This window comes from Spodoptera frugiperda, chromosome 16, assembly GCF_023101765.2.
Source record: "Spodoptera frugiperda isolate SF20-4 chromosome 16, AGI-APGP_CSIRO_Sfru_2.0, whole genome shotgun sequence".
NCBI lineage: Eukaryota > Metazoa > Arthropoda > Insecta > Lepidoptera > Noctuidae > Spodoptera > Spodoptera frugiperda.
Window position 1 is genome coordinate 5,241,410 of NC_064227.1, and position 15,616 is coordinate 5,257,025.

The 15,616-nt window shown below is 33.2% G+C and overlaps 1 protein-coding gene and 1 long non-coding RNA gene across 13 annotated transcripts in view; one reads left to right on the plus strand and one right to left on the minus strand.

Moving 5' to 3' along the window:
• Positions 1-7,810, plus strand: part of LOC118280584 (uncharacterized) — a 50,515-nt gene extending 42,705 nt beyond the window's left edge. For all 4 annotated transcript variants that reach the window (XR_007706126.1, XR_007706125.1, XR_007706128.1 and 1 more), the window contains one exon: positions 7,737-7,810. This is a non-coding gene — a long non-coding RNA (uncharacterized LOC118280584). The remainder of the gene's footprint in view (positions 1-7,736) is intronic.
• LOC118280582 (twitchin) overlaps positions 1-15,616 on the minus strand; it is a 141,390-nt gene that overhangs the window by 120,216 nt on the left and 5,558 nt on the right. The gene's annotated exons all lie outside the window — the stretch shown is intronic.

Consider the following 15,616-nt stretch of genomic DNA (forward strand, 5'->3'; position numbering starts at 1 on the left):
AAATAATCTTACATGATAATTCGTAAAATACTATTCAAATGATTACAACAACTTTTGGATTTTTGGGCGTATACGAGGATATTTGCAAAGATATATTCATATTTTACATAAATAATACCTTGCTTATTATAATTATTAAGGGAATTATATTATCAAGGGCCTGATGCAGAAGGCAGTGCTCCTCGAAACGGCACGTATAGTTAGGAGGTTTTTGTCTCTGGAACTTGGACCTTGGTACTGGTCGGCTCCTATTTTTATATCTTTAAACGTTATTTTATTTTGTATTTTATAAGTAACATTTAAACTAGTAATTTTAGAGAATTTTAAATAAATATAAATACGTATACAAAAATTGAATTCTCTGGACGCAGTCTCCAAGACCAGTGTTCCATAAATCAGTTAGCATCGTTAATTTTTCTTCAACGCTCATGTTATTTGGTTGGCATCTGGAGAAGTCAGGTGACCTATAAATCATCAGGTGAATGTCAACATGTTATATTTAAGCCTTATGATTGATGAACTAAATGCTTTCTCAGACAATGATAGAGTGTGATTTCATTGCAGAGGTCTCTTCGAGTTTATTTTTAATTGTGATTAAGTTGTTCCTGTCTTATTTAATGAAGTTTAGCTTTAAGTAGATTAAGGTCTTGGTGATTAACGTGTTCAGATTTGTCGTAATTAGGTGTTATACGAATGATTTCGTTTATGACATATAATTTTGTTAAGGTCTTACCTTTATAATCATGCTAACTACATAATTATATAAAATATGTCGGTTATTTGAAATAAGATAAAATTAAAATTTTATAATTTTGGGAAGTTTCCGTTAAAAACTAACAGTTGAATTATCAAAATGTGAAGTGATATATAAAAAGAATTAATGACACAAAATCGTGGTAATTTTGTTCGAAGCTCTTTTATCAGAACATATTTTATAGCAGTATTTTATCTATAGATAGTCTTCACTACAATCCAAACATTTTTATTACACAATATTTGCGCCTGCTTTATCTGTATAGTTATTATATATGTGAAACGCCAGTTATGGTGATCATCGAGCAGAACTAACTCGTTTTATTTCATTCAGAAACGTACAATAAGTAGGTACACATGACAATTATTGAACGAATACTATACAATCTACAATGTTCCTATTACGTGTACCTTTATTACTTTCCTTATTAATGATTACTTGTATATTATAATTTCAATAGTTATCAAAATCATCCAAAATATTTTTAAGCTTTCCATCGTTTTCTTTAATTTCTTCATCAGTCACACCATTCTATTAATTTACATCAGAACTCACTATCATTTCTTCAATCTCATCTGTAGCCAAAATTATGGGTTCAATGACTTCAATAGTATTTGGTTTTGGATTGTAATCAAGGTTAACGGCCGATCCATATAGATCAAATGCTAGTTCATCATACATTACTATGTAGTTATATGCCATTTTGAACTAAACGCGCTTGGTGAAAAGCGAATGAGGTTATTGATACTCATTATTATTTATTTTAATGCTGGTGTAGTGACTTTTAAAGATTTGGCTCAGTCACTGGATGGGCTATAGCTTCATCTCTTATTATAAAAGGACTAGGAAAATATTATTTTCCTTTGGGTACGTTAAAACTCATAATGGTTTAAAACTAATAAAATGATGTACTTTCAGTTAACTAGTCGTTGTTAGTAAGATTACTGGCCATTTAACTTTTTGTTATCACATTAATAATTTGTTTGTTTGGATGTTTGCCCGTTAATTACACTGTAACTACTGAACGGATTTTGGTGAAATTTAGTATACAGACAAGGTATGAGCTGTTTTGAGTGGTAGAATATTTTTTATTCCATGGAAACGCAGGCGAAGCCGCTGGCAAACGGTGCTAAGTAATATAATCTAGTGTAATACTTCAAATAAACCTATGAAGCACTCGAAATGTTGCAAAGAACAATAATAGTATGGCTAGAATAAAACTTAAAAATGATCAAAGTTAAAACAAACAAATTAATTGCTCCATTATCATAATAACCATGAAACAACAGTTGAATGAATACTTTCCAATGATCATAGGAAATCTATTTCAATCACGAGATACGAACAAACAGCACTCTACCTACGTATTAGATATTTTTGTGAACGGGACAAAACATCCTGTAGTAGAGTTACTTTTGTGCCGTGACGGTATTTATTGTGTGGGTGAGCAGAGAGCGTGGTTGCGATGAATCGATTCATCCAAAGTATTGATGTTTAATGAATTTAAAATATGGTGTTGTGAAACCGGATGAGTTTTTCATACTTTGTGTAGTGTGTCACGTTTTATATTGAAATTGTTTTCTTTGAAAGGAGAAGGAAGAAATTAAACATTTACGTGTAGTTACTTGCTGCGGACTACCTAGCGGGTTACCGGGGCTCCTACTCAAAAAGCAGAAGTAGGAACGCGGTGGTTATAAATCTGTAAGAGTCTGACACTCCCTCTCGCCTCGCCCAAGCAGGGAGAATATATTGGATGATTTTACCCCTAAAAAAAAGTATTAAGTATTTGTATTATTGAAAATAGTCACTTAACGTTACATAGTGGGTGTAATTGTTGTTTATACTGGGTTGAATAGCAAATTCAGTTACATATTCATATATTTTGTTTAAGACCAGATCCACCAAAGTTAGTGAGCGTAACCTTTAGTAAACATGAGACCGATGACAATTTTCATATGCAATCTTTGCTTGATGTCATTACAGTTTTATTCCATACATTTTAAGAGTTATAAATATTTCTGTTCGAGTATCACACTAGAATATTCAAATTAAATATTCTGCTTCAGAAATTAACAGACGTTTAGTCATATTGTCACATGTCTTTGAAATAAAAACTAATGTATCAGTCACTCAAATAAAATGTATTCCAAAAATAACTGGATCCTACTCCCAAGTAAAATCTATCTTACTGAAATTGATTCTCAAATAGTCTAAACGTCAAATGTTTGTGAAATCAACAGATACACCATTTCGAATGTTTGTACAATTAATACTGATACATAAACAAATGATCAATTACCCACTCAGTTCGCGTGATTTGGCAAAGGTGCGCGTGCGCACTCACCGCGGTCCCGACGTTAGTAAGCGGATCGATGACTCACACTCGAGTTGAATAAGATGATCAGATGATTACGTTCAGTATGTAATCGGTTAAATTTAACGGGATTATAAAATTAGTGTAAAACTTTTAAGTGGGTCTGATGCATTTCTGTTAAGCTTTTTTGGATTACTGTTTTGATCTAATGCTTTTTTAACCTACTGTCAAAAAGATATTATTATCGCTTTATCGATAGATTGATGGCTGTTTTCACCAAGCACCACTAAACTATCTCTTAACTAGAAGTTACTTAGCGTGATATAGCATAAATTTACCCCTTACTTGTGTACTGTTAGGTGACACTTATAAGCTAGAAACCGAAATGTCGTTAAGTATTACTTGTCTTAGCTTATTAGCTTAGATTATTGAAAACGGCATGACTGTTGTATACGTTTAATTTTAACTAAATTTGGCTTTTCTTCTCCAGTAATAATAACTTCTGATTTATTTCGATGCGGGATCTAAGGCAGTTATCCATGTCCCTGAGACGCGCTGGACTTCAGTGTTCCGGTGTTTTCATGGTTGTATCTACTGTAGATCTTGGCTTACAGGAGTTGCAGCGGTATGGTAGGGTATGGCGGGCTTGACCAATTGAAAAAAACTAGTCTTAACTTAGTTTAAATTAAGACTAATTTAATTAAACATTTCTGGAATTAGGTTTGGTCGTAAAAGCAACTAGGCAATATAGACAAGACAACTAAAATACATAGCATGCCCTCAATAAATAGTACAAGTACATTTTGATTATGGATCGTAACAGATGTAGTACATAAATACTGAGCAGCACACTCGTTTGTCATGAGACTTGATTACTCATACTACGAATTATATATTATATATTAATATGTACTAAATATACATGTATGTATGTCACTATGTGGTACAGCATGCTGTTTATAAATCTTTATAAATTAGAATCATCATGATCAACAGCTCGTGACAGTCCCTTGCTTTTTTATGGTATAAGCCGGTAAACGAGCAGACGGATCACCAGATGATAAGCAATCGCCGCTGTCTATGGACACCCGAAACACTAGAGACGTTACAATTGCGTTGCCGGCCTTTTGGGGGTTAGGAATTTAAGGTTTGTTGGGGAATCGGGAATTAGGAAGATTGGGAATTGCGCCTCCGGCAACTTCACTCACACAACGAAACACTGCTAGGCTATTATGGGATTTTTTTACATAAAAGGGTCGCCATAATCTTTAAGTTCAACAGGCGAGTTGGAGATTCCAGTTTAAAGTCTATTTTTTTAAAGAGTGCTGCTGGCCAGTCTCTTTTAAAATGACAGCGAGTCTGAGTTTTTTTTTTCGTTTCAGTGGACTGTCGCGGGCTCGGGTGGATATAGGTACTAACATCACCTAAATACTTCTATTTTCTACTATTTTTTTCTAGTAAGTAAAATACTTCTAATGCATATGTATCATAGTAGAACAAGTTTAGATCTAGCAACATGTACATATTTAAACCTAAAAATAAGTTGTTTTCAACTTCATCTAGTTTTAAGAACTAATCATGGAGTCAGGTATGTTGTGTATCTATTACCGATGATGACTGTCATCCAATTAGCTAAATAGTGGGTGACGAATATAATTAGCGACAAGTACGTGTGTGGGAGGACTGGCAGAGATGTTTTGTTAATCATTAGCTGTTTGTTAAACAATGTGAGGTAAACAGCTGAGGAGCCAAGTTAATTTTGTTGTCAGGTAAAAAATACTGTTTGTGTATGAAAACTACTACACTTTCAGTAGGGACTAACTTAACATTTTTATATTAATTATCGCGAGACATACTAAATCAGGAATGAAGAGAAGCTCTATTAGCTTAAACGCGGTGACATCGCGCAGCCTACTGAATGATGAAAACTGACTCGAAACTTGTAGAGCTTTTCTCCATTAATATACATGAGTAAACCATGATTTTTAGTTAATTTAGTGATTATTATAAAAACTTTACCAAAAGTAAATTTTAAAAGTATTATTCAGTTTAGGAATCGAAATTAATTAAACTACCATTAGGTACCCATAGGTACAAAACAAAAAGTAACAATTTAATTAAACCATGTATCTACCCAATAAAATAAATCCCAAATTAAATTAAATTAAAATCACAATCAAATCAACACTAGTCTACACAACGTGATCGCCAGCAATAAATCTCGAACAAAAATTTTAACCGAAACATAACGACATGCTAACCTGCCATCAAATCTAAAAGAGTAACAGCAGACATCAATAGACTATAAATAGATCGGCAACAGAGTTCAAAATAGCCAATAATTTATGTACAATGCGCCGCTATGTTTGATGCAGACGAAGGGTAACAAAGCTTATTATTATAGCTATGATGAAATTGGTTATAAAGATTTTATTTTATGTTTTTATATAAACTAATTTATAAGTCATCATATAATCATAACCACAAAATCTCTTTTCAAGGCAGCAAGGAAGGCAAAATATCTATTTTAGACTTGTTAATTTGAAGTTTTATCACGATGGTTTCCTTCACCACAAGTAAGTTAGTGCTGTTTAAATAAACAAAGAGTTTAGAAAAAGAAAAAATATAATGCAATTTTCAAATCCTTACAAATTTAACACTACCACTTAAAATCCTAACAGAATTTATTTTTTCTAAAAAAATATTTCTCATTCTTTTCAGTCTTTTCATCGGTCTACTTGGTCTTTTCAGTCTTTTGGCTAAAACTCAACAAGACACCGTTCAATTAATTTTAACGTACAAAATATTTTGAACGTTGTCCCAAAACCATCACGTTTACGTCCAGACTAGCGCTAATTTCTCCAACGGCTTATCTATTGCACTGGTGCCAAAATACTTTCAGTACATTTTATTTTAAAACGTTGACATTGTGAGTAATTGAACAATGCCACGACAACCAACGACTGATGATGATCGGTTTACAGCTGATGGAGACTTTTGTTTTGATTTTTGTCTCGTTGCAGAATATTTTTTTTTACAATGTCACAGAACATGTAGCTTTTTTAATATAAATCAAGCTTTCGTTCCTATAATGTAAGATGTAACCTACTTATTAGCGGACTAACTACGTTTCCCCAATTGTATTCAATTGCTCATGGATTATTGGGAACTATTGTCGTAGATAGATAATATTATAAATAATTAGACAGATCTATTTGGCACCATAATTAATTTTTTACCTCTTTTTGGAAGGATTTGTATCCAGTATATGGCAGTAGGCTCACCTCCTATTACATGGGACTTATAAAACAATTGGTGAAAAGTGGGTGTACCTTGTACAGTGGCATTATGTGCCGTAATGTGCACCTGTTTGCCTTTCGAGGATAAAAGACGTGACGTTGCATACGTCTTTTTGATTAGCCTAGACTCACAAATTATTTGTCTACTCTTAACTAGAGAGCATATTCTAGAATTCTATATAATAGCGTATTGTATATAATTTACATTCCATCATTTCAGTATAAAGGCTACAGTTTTTACAATCACCCTTGAAATAACAACCACACTTTGATTCCCAAAAGTTTCTAAAGAATTCACAGTCATTTTCTTTGACTCCACCAGGATGTTTTTGTTTATCATCTTTACTCATTACTTCATCCACATCCACAATTACATCCAAAATGGTGGAGTATTACGTCTAACATCTGTTATCGATAATTTTGGAAACTTCAACGATTACTAGTAATCGCGAATAACGCGACGAAAATAGGATTCGACGAAACGTCTTTGCTACATCAATGTGTTTCACTGTTCTGTTAAAAGCGGTGTGTAGAAGGAATACTTTGTTTAAATGTATTTTGATCAATACATAGTTAATGTTTTGAGCTATGGTTATCCACATACAGATAAGTATTTTTAAAATTTATGTATGAAAAGGTTATCATGAGAAATCATAACTGATAATTTGAAAAAGTAAAAAAAAAAAATTCTTAGTTTTATCATAATAATGAATACCTGATTGATTGTTGGTTTTAACATTTTTATTAAGACTGGCATATTATTCAAAACAATATTTAATGGTTCCTACAAAATACAATAGCAAGGACTGAGTCACTTTGCAAATACAAATAAATTGAAAGGGATTTACAATGTGCACATTGCTGACATTACTTAGCTAAAAGCAACGAAACTCGAGACAACAGAACATGTGCGTTATCGATGACCAAAGACGCATTTGTACGACTGTTTATTGCTCAAAATTGCATTAGATAGGTACACTTGAAGGGCAAATAAGTAATTTCATAGAATAAGAAATCATGATATTTATATCAAACCAAGTTAGAGTACAATGTGACTGACCGGTCACATTTGAATGACTTGTTGACTCCTTTTTTTTTTTTAAAGATATAGGTACATTTATTTTTCATTATTTATGTGACAATAAGATAAAAAGTAAAGATAAAATAAAAGTCAAGAAAATAAATTGTATTGTTTTAATTTATTAGGGAGGTTTTACGAATAAAATCTGTGTAGGTAAAGAACATACACAAAAGACAAGTAGCTTAGAGCAGAAGGATCATCAGTTAGGTCTCATTAAAATTTTACAGGTCGGTACTATTTATTATAAAATTTAATTTTAACTGAAATAAACCTTTAATTTATTTGCAGATATGCTGCTGAATGAAAATCCAAATACGGACTACCTAACGGGTTACCGAGGTTCCAGCCCGAAAGCAGGAGTACGAATGTGGTGGTTTTTAGTCAGTAAAAGTCTGACACTCCCTCTCCCCTCACCCAAGATGGGAGAAACCATTTGATGTTTTTTTTTCCTTAAAAAGAGAGCTACTTGGACGGAATAAGGCCAAGAGATCATCAACTTCAGACTGAGGCAACTGACACACTTGGACATTTATAGAAACAATATGTGAACACTTCATTCATTACTAAATACGATACGGGTAGGGGTGCCAACTTTTCTTTTTTTACGACTAATATAGAGTTGTAGTTTTTATATTTTTCCAATTTTTCATTCTGATGCATTTTATATTCCACTAACGGCCCATTTCGGCTTTACTCGGGTGTTATTCATGGTCAATTTGTCACTTTTTTATTTTTCAGTCCTTATCTCGACTGTAATGATTATTAAAAAAGACTAGTTTTGAAAGTAAACAATATTGCAATGGCAGAATAAACCTTCTCCACTTATAGGCTGATGATGATGCTGATAAGAATAATACTTTAGCAGCCATTTTCAATTAAACTTTTGATTGACAGCCCTACTTGCTGAATGAATAAAAAATTGGCTGCAGCACTGCATATTAAGAATTCCAAGTTTGACACTTGCATCGTTGATAAAAGATATATGATTGGGAAAATGCATTCTAATGTGGATGAAAGTTAGTAAGCATTTGATGAAAATTATTATGAAAAAGCGATAGTTCGAGACCATGTCATTTATTGATGCGTTGGCGTGGTGGCTGGACAACTGGTTGAAGTGCAACGTGTAGCGGTTTTGATCCCCGCACGGAGCAATTATTTGTGTGATCTACAGGTTATTGTTCTGGATCTGTGTATGTGAAACTGTATATTTTTAAACGCACACACGACACAGGAGAAAATTCTAATGTCATTAAAAAATCCTTCTAAATTCTAATGTCATTAAGGCAACATTAAAAAAATCCTTTCACTGAATTGAAGATAGAGTTTGCGATTTGGCGCTGAAAACATCGTTGTGAAACAGACTTGGATTATCAAGATTGTCTTGTATAAATAGTTTTTAGATATAAATCGAATCACATTTTCACTTTCATCCACCAATGACCCCAAACATACATAAAGACAACTGCAACATACATACATACATACATATATTTATAACATTTTTCATAATTAGATTTCATATTTCGTAATCTCTTCGGCGTGGTGTTGGCTTACCGCCATCGAGAGGGAGACAGCAAATATATTTCCGCCTGAGTGCGAAAAGGACAGGTGATAATCTTGTATGAAAAATATTTATGTTAAGGCCTTCTGTTGCTATGAATTCGAGTATTTATAGTACGGTTGGTTCATGAGTGCGGTATTTTGGTCTCTCTCGCTGAAGGTTACGACTTTTACAAGTAGGTAATAGTTTCGCTGAGAATTTTCTGGTTAGACCAACTAGTTGGGTTGGGACGATTTATCTTTTTACTTAGAATTCAATTTCTGTGTTTGTGAATCTTGTTTAATTCGTATGACGTGTGAAAGGTCTTATTTATTTTTGCGTTTTTAAACGTTTAGTATGTCTACTTTTTATTATAAATGACCCTCCTCTAGGCAATTAAAATGGGGTTTAAATGATAATCGAAAAAATAAATAGAAAATTCAATAAATAGGCTTGATAATACACTTTGATAATAACTCGCATTGATTTAATTGCCATTAGTATTATTATGTAAGATAGTTAGTTTTATGGGATAGTAGGTACACGTTTATCGATCACTTTCACGAAATATTTCTCATGGATCATCAGCCTGTTCATCCAATGTTGGGCATAAACTTCTCTAATGGCACGCCACTAAGCTGGATCTTCAGCTCTACGCATCCAACTACTGATATAAATACACTAAATATTTCTATTGATTGTATAACCTCAAACACAATTTAATTCTAAAAATCGATAGAATTAATCGAAGTGCACTATCTATTACACGCAACACAACCCATAACAAAAGAACAACGTATCTTTTTGTAAAACAGGTGATTCAAAGCTCAACTTTCATTTTAGCTCACCCAGACACCCAGGGGCTGTTGAAAACTATTTTGATTTAATTAAACATCATTAAATTTTTCTGCAGACATTGTACAAGTAAATAAAACTCGGTTTACAATCCATTAGAGCTATGTTTTACGGAAACATAAAACTACGGCACACGTGTAAAAGAATCTGAAGATATATCTTTTATTTCTTTGGCTACTGTTAGAGGGCATTTTATGTCGATTCGGAATGGTGGACGACCAAATTGCATTATCTTTTCGCGTTAGTGGTTTTGTTCTATTTTGGTGGTTGCAAGCGATTGGAAGAGATGAAGTCATAGTTTTCGATATATGTAGGTGTCTAGATGTTAGAGTTGTGCAATGCATTATATAATTCCGATCATCAAGGACATTAAAATTTCACTGCTTTGTTGCAGACCTCTTGTACACAAGAGCGCTTGTTGTTGTATAATTTTTTCTCCATTCGAAGCTACACTTTGGAACGAGCACCTAGTTTCACCGACAAATAGAGTCAGTCTACTTGTTGGTGAAATTCTTCTTGGATAATTTAATTTGACGTTTCAAAAGTGTCTAATTTAGGATTAATTAAAATAAATGTTTTGACTTTCAATGTTTTACTCTTTGCTGTAACTATTAAATATTTTGCAGTATACAGTTAAAATTAATTTAGAGTGTATTTAAATTAAACAATATATTACAAAGGGTATACGTATATACGGTTTTATAATAAGGAAAGGGATGCTAATAATAAGTTGAAACTATCTCTTATCAAATTATGTCACTTATATTAATATAATAGTCGTGATATAACTCGCTCACTCACTCACTCAACATATTATTTTGACTAATAGTATAAAATGTAATAATTTAATAACATCCACGCCCAATACCACTTTACGATATCATTAATAAAATATCAAACTGAACTCAACCAATTACATTTAATGAGATAAACACTAAAACTACGAATCAAGATAAAATTATGCTATAACATAAAACCAAGGTCTGAGCGTAATAAAATAAATTCATATTTTAACTATCTTGTCTCTAAGGTTACACTGTCCTACTCCGCTCCTAATCGTCGTAGCGTAATGATACATAGCTTAAAATCTTCCTTAAAAATAGAGCTTTAAGATGCAAAAAGAATTTTTCAGATCTGCCTGCTAGTTTTGGAGATAATCGCGTTAAAGCAAAAAGACAAATAAACAGTCAAACGAACAAATTCTCCAGTTTTATTATGTTAGTCTAGATTACATGACATTTATTAAGTTTCTGTGTTTAAATGTAGCGGTTTATGACCCGGCCTGGCTGGAACTGTGTCAGATTATGACACAAACTAATCTGGCATAATAGGCTTGTGTCAACTAACAATGAAATCAATGGATGAATGTTTCAGGCGTAAATTGTGATATTTAATTAAGGAAAACCGGCATAATTCCTCACAAAATAATAAGATTATTGTTATTTTTACAAATACAAAATCAAAAAAATACACCACGCGCCCTTCCGCCGTGAACGCCAATCAGAACGTATGACGTCACATAGTGATATGCGCCATTGTTGTTGTTGACGTTTGGTTAAGATTTCCATATAACAGCACAAGTCACTTCGTTTTTTTGCTATTATTATCGTGTTTAGACAAGTTGAGAGTGCTATTTCCACCCATATCAAACAATACCGATAATAAACTGCCATGGAACCTGGTTTTATGAAAGCGAACAGCAATAATTTACCGAAAATTGACGCTGTTACGCTAGGCCGATTTTTCGCATCGAACACTGACTTTTGTTCATCGGAATTTCGTAATGTTAAAACTTCTATGTAAGTAACTTCTTCTTGTATGTACTTGGTGTACAACTTTCTAGCAGTTCATTGGAAGTGCTAGGTGTACAATTTTCTTGAAGACACTCTGCTATTGTAGACATTCTCTGTTTTTTTATCATGTATGGCCGCTCTGCACTGGTGCAGCTTCGTTTTCTTCTGTCTTCTTGACATTCAAATTTACGTGGTAAACAACCTGGTTTCATTCGTACATAAGATACCGTTCCCATAATATGGTACTCTGTATAATTCAGCATATCGTTTGGCAACTGGAAAAATATGAAGACTGTTTAACACAATACAATGCAAAATGCAATTGCATTGTAATTTAAAACCAAAAAGCTTTGGTTCTTCTTAAGATTTACTAGTTGAATATGTAGTCACTACTTTATTAAATAATACTTACATCGAAATGATCTTCACAAAAATACATTCTCGATGTCGTTGATAAACAATGAGCATCAGTCCTCCTTGCCAGTTTTAACCACCTTTTTCGCATATTTTTCTTGACCGGAACACGTATGAATAATTTAGTCGGAGTTTTTATACTTGTACTTATACACTGGGGCACTATACAGCTTTTAAAATACGAAGTTTCCATTTTTATTTAAACAAAACAAACATTCGCCTTAATGTGATATACCTGTTTGCCACTATGTGACGTCCTTCACGACGCCATGACACTTTCTTGTGTTTTTACGTCAGTTTAAAAATATTTTATTCAAACTTAAAATATGTGCTTTAAATATAAGTTTTATCATGAAATATTATTTTTTGGGGTAATACAGGTACTAAACTATCGAAATAAGCCATTTTTGAAATTTACGACACAGGCCTATTATCAAGTTTCATAATATTCTTGATATTTTGAAAATTATGACCCAAAGGCATTTAAAGTATAAAAAAATTGAATTACTGACCTACTGAAGTGCTAAATTAACTAAAAATCACGGTTTACCAAGGCTCGGAACCGGTTTAAAAAATACCGGTTTATATCGGTTTTCCTCCGAACTTTTCTTAAGAACGTGAACATTAAAGAACTTTATTTTAACCTAAATTAACCGGTTTATTCGACGAGGGGCATGTCGGTACACGCGTTGAAATATTATTATTGAAATAAGCTGAACAGCGCGCGGCTTTTCTTTGATGTGCGTCGTATTAACCGGTTTTTATTGCTCTAAACCGGTTAATCCGAAAAAACCTTTATGAAAATACTGTTCCACATACCGGTTTAAAAAAACCGGTTTCGCGAACGAAACCCAATGTAAAGGTTTTGCGTACAAGTACATAATAACGGTTTGAAAATTTAACCGGTATCCGAGCCTTGCGGTTTACTTTCGTTAATTAATGGAAAAAAGTTCTATAAGTTTCGAGTCACAGAGGGACTCTTTATCACGAGCAGCATGCGGCGACGTCGCGCAGCCTACATGCGCGCATTCAGTAGAGCTTTTCTCTATTAATGTATGTACGTATGTAAACCGTGATTTTAATTTAGTATGTATTTAGTAATTTAGTATGTGTAAAAATACTGAAGTTCTGTTAACAAGCTGTTTCATACTCCGTTGTGCCCTGTAATTATTACTTACATTTCTTTGAAATTTGTCAAAAAATAAACGTTATATGTTTATTACATGTTATAAAATGTGATACAATTTCTATTAAAAGGTATTATACTAACTAGAGGTACATAGGCGACAGGTATGTTATTTTTAGGGACAAGTCCGCCACAACCTCCCATACCCTTGCAACTCCTGTAAGCCAGGATCTACAGTAGATACAACTATGAAAACACTGGAACACCAAAGGATAGGTATGTTAATAGCATAGTATAGGTAAATGACTGACTAATGTTCTGGTTCATATATTTACCTGTAAACTGTGTTACGTTAGCCTAGTCATGAACTATGTAATTCAAAAATAATTACATCATTAGAACTATGCTTCATCGACTATTTAGCTTACTAAAGACGTCAATGCTAATTCTTCGAAGCGCTCTGTTGCAAAACCAATTCACAGAAATTAATACGTTTTTTGAATCAGGTCAACTAATTCAAGACGATTTGAAGGTTAGTTACATTAACTGCCGTACTCAGAGATATTTAATGATTACTTAAACTATTCCTTAGTAATGATTTTATTCCGAAAACAATTGCTAAGGACTGGGTTAAGTAACCATTAAATGACTCTGAGTACGGCGGTAAGAGTGTCAATAAGTATGCTTTGCTTCAAAAATATTGAAATACGGCATTCGTTTTAGATAAAAGTAACAATGATGACAGAAATTCCAAACAAATAATGTAAAAAATCGTTTATTCATTTCACCCGTAAATGTATTGCAAGAATTCGTAGCTGGACTAAAAAGTAAAACCAAGCAATTTCATTGAATATTAAATTATTAAGATCACTGTTTCCCAACTTCTATTTTTATGACATAGGGGGCAAACGAGCAGACCTGTCACCTGATGGTAAGTGATCAGCACCGCCCATAGACATATGCAACACCAGAAGAGTCACAGGTGGAATACGCTCGAATTTCCTTCGAAATTTCAATAATATAACTTACATCTCATTGTTTAAAATACAACTCCAATTAAACTACAGATCAAATTGAACCCAATTAACACCACTACAGGTGTACCAATAAATTAAAATGCAACACCAAGCCTGCACGGACGATTAATGAATACCAGTAAACGATTGGGCTGAACAAATTATAATCAAAGGGTTGGATCAAGATAAATGGTCGCGGTGTACTCTGTAGTTCTGCAACAACGGTCAGGAATTCATTGGCACGCAGTCTTGATACTTTGAAGTTTGTCGTGGTGATTGGATAGTATTGATGATTGCGAGTTGATGATTGGTAAAAGCATATTGCATTGGTGACATGTCTATAGCCCCTTTAGTGTGCTTTTCTACCAGAGATGTGCTATGCTACGAACGGGCTGGGCTGTGGATGCGTTTGGCTTCCAACAGTCATATTTATTGGTACACGTAGAATAGCACTGGTGGAAATGGAGTTAGCTAAGCTATGTTTTTAATATGGAAAGATGCGTGCGATATTTTTGTTTAATGTTGTGTTGTGAATACTATTGAAAGGGTGAATTATTTCCTTGCGTTTAAAAGAATTTTGGTTTAGCTTACAGTAGTTGTAGCAACTGAGAATTATTTAGAAACTAGAAAGTTTGTTTATTTTGTTTTTTATTTTCAGTTTGTTTGTTCAGTTTCGAGTTACTTATTGCACTATTATAAAGTAAACAGTATGCAGTATTATAGACGATAGATGTTTTGTTGTTTATCATTTATAGTATCTAATCAGAACTCAGGAATATATCAAAGACGCATTTAACCACAAAAGCAATGAAACAACCAAGAATATTTATAATTCACAATCTTCCCAAACAAAACCGCCCAACTACATAACAGGTACGCAGAAAAATCTTATTATTTTTGTCTTTCTACATAAATAAGTTTATGTATAAACAATAAATCTACATGAAGGAGAGAAACTGTTTGAATGTTTATCTTTCTGGAGTATTTACGTAAGAGAATCTTGGTACTGAAGTTAATATTGTGAGGCGAACAAACGGAGCTATATTTTTTCTCGTAATGTCTTTAGACGATGTAATAACTTTTGGGAGGTGATGTTAACGCGGTTTTTAACTATCGCGGATGACTTGTTTGTGTTGTTTGTTAGTGTTTGTGGACCACCGTGGTTTTGGTCGGTTAGGGAATGTCTATAGATGTTTTGGAGGAGTTACAGTAAAGTAGATATATTTGTTGCTATCCCTATTCTTTCTACGGGGTTGTAAGAGACAGACTATGGGATTGTACAACTTATTATGACAGGGAGCGGATGGCATTCTTCCAAACCGGATTTTTCTAAACTGCGATTTTTGCTTGCTAAGCCTGGAAATTATGAAAGACTCTTATATCAGTTAGTATACTAATTATACGAACTTATATAATAATAACAA